This window comes from Lampetra fluviatilis, unplaced genomic scaffold (genome assembly GCF_964198595.1).
Source record: "Lampetra fluviatilis unplaced genomic scaffold, kcLamFluv1.1 SCAFFOLD_1203, whole genome shotgun sequence".
Taxonomy (NCBI): Eukaryota; Metazoa; Chordata; class Hyperoartia; order Petromyzontiformes; family Petromyzontidae; genus Lampetra; species Lampetra fluviatilis.
In genome coordinates this window covers 2,501-5,000 of record NW_027620629.1, presented here as the reverse complement: position 1 = coordinate 5,000, position 2,500 = coordinate 2,501, and positions in this window count along the sequence as shown.

The following is a 2,500-nucleotide window of genomic DNA, read 5'->3' as shown; positions in this document are numbered from 1 at the left end:
TTTCTCCCGTTTGATGGGGTCTATGTGTAAAAATTTTGACTTTTTTGAGTGCAGGTGCAAATCTGCTGAAAAAGCCTGTGGAAGTTTCACGGCGTTCGTACGATATTTGGCGGACGCAAAAATGAGCGATTTCCCAGCTCGAGAGAATTCGGCGCGAGAGAAACGATGCCCCGTAACGCACATGAGAGCAATCCGGGCCAATTTCTCCCGTTTGATGGGGTCTATGTGTAAAAATTTTGACTTTTTTGAGTGCACGTGCAAATCTGCTGGAAAAGCCTGTGGAAGTTTCACGGCGTTCGTACGATATTTGGCGACGCAAAAATGAGCGATTTCCCAGCTCGATGGAATTCGGCGCGACAGAAACGATGCCCCGTAACGCACATGAGAGCAATCCGGGCCAATTTCTCCCGTTTGATGGGGTCTATGTGTAAAAATTTTGACTTTTTTGAGTGCAGGTGCAAATCTGCTGAAAAAGCCTGTGGAAGTTTCACGGCGTTCGTACGATATTTGGCGACGCAAAAATGAGCGATTTCCCAGCTCGAGAGAATTCGGCGCGAGAGAAACGATGCCCCGTAACGCACATGAGAGCAATCCGGGCCAATTTCTCCCGTTTGATGGGGTCTATGTGTACAAATTTTGACTTTTTTGAGTGCACGTGCAAATCTGCTGAAAAAGCCTGTGGAAGTTTCACGGCGTTCGTACGATATTTGGCGACGCAAAAATGAGCGATTTCCCAGCTCGATGGAATTCGGCGCGACAGAAACGATGCCCCGTAACGCACATGAGAGCAATCCGGGCCAATTTCTCCCGTTTGATGGGGTCTATGTGTAAAAATTTTGACTTTTTTGAGTGCACGTGCAAATCTGCTGAAAAAGCCTGTGGAAGTTTCACGGCGTTCGTACGATATTTGGCGACGCAAAAATGAGCGATTTCCCAGCTCGAGAGAATTCGGCGCGAGAGAAACGATGCCCCGTAACGCACATGAGAGCAATCCGGGCCAATTTCTCCCGTTTGATGGGGTCTATGTGTAAAAATTTTGACTTTTTTGAGTGCAGGTGCAAATCTGCTGAAAAAGCCTGTGGAAGTTTCACGGCGTTCGTACGATATTTGGCGACGCAAAAATGAGCGATTTCCAGCTCGATGGAATTCGGCGCGAGAGAAACGATGCCCCGTAACGCACATGAGAGCAATCCGGGCCAATTTCTCCCGTTTGATGGGGTCTATGTGTAAAAATTTTGACTTTTTTGAGTGCAGGTGCAAATCTGCTGAAAAAGCCTGTGGAAGTTTCACGGCGTTCGTACGATATTTGGCGACGCAAAAATGAGCGATTTCCCAGCTCGAGAGAATTCGGCGCGAGAGAAACGATGCCCCGTAACGCACATGAGAGCAATCCGGGCCAATTTCTCCCGTTTGATGGGGTCTATGTGTAAAAATTTTGACTTTTTTGAGTGCAGGTGCAAATCTGCTGGAAAAGCCTGTGGAAGTTTCATCCGACGAAAAAAGCACGTTCTCGAGAAAGCAGGAGAGCTAAGTCATTCACAAATTAGCTGGATTTGGCTTGTGGTTCGTTTCCCAAGTAACAGAGCGGCATCAACCTTTAAGTGCACGCCAGTACATCCCCGTGGGATACAGGGGGTCTCGGCGGACTTTGCTCGGGGGAAAAACGTCGAGGTGAGCCGCCTGGCCATGCTGTTCATGGGTCTCTCCTTTTTAAGTTTCGCCTGCCAATTTATTTTCTCTAGCGGTTTTATACACTAACACTCGATGTTTTGGAAAGGAATACAATTGTTCAAAAAACGTCTTCGCAATTCATGTCGTTAGATTGCTAATGAAAATTCGTAAAAAAACGTACACGCCATACATGTTCTTTGCTTCCCTCTCGATACAAGTGAAGGGGAAAAACAGCCTTAACGGTTGCTAAAAAAATCGCCCTTTACATATACATGGGTCGTCTTCCCCTCTCGACAACGGAGACAAGTAACCCACGCCAGGCACTGTCAGTAACTGCCATAGATCTGCTTTAAAATGCCCATTCGTCTTGCGTCGCTCACGTTCCCGAGCTTTGGGTAATGTCTGAGGCCTATCCCCGCTAATTTCTACCGTTTGTCGGTAGCTGTCTGTAAAAATATAGCATACACCAAAACGAGAAAATATTTCCATCGCACCTGCACAAGTGTATGGACAATGGCAATCTTCATGCGATGCATAAGTGGTGTGTGTCAGCAGGTTTTGTTTCCCAAGTTTTCCGTGATTGAGCGAGTATCTTGAGCTGTGTGACTCAGCCCGAGGGAGCCTCTTCTCCTCCAGAGTGTGTGGGGAAGGCTGTCCCCTTGGGTTGGTGCTGCACGGGTTCGCTGCGCTGTTTGGTCTTGTGCCAAGGAAGGCTGCCAACTGTGCAAGAATTTTAGGGTTGGTTTCAATTGCCGTTGCCGGTCCATAGAGTAGCGAGCATTGTAAGGCCGCTCTAGAGGTTTGCAGGCATGTGGGGTCGACCCCTGCT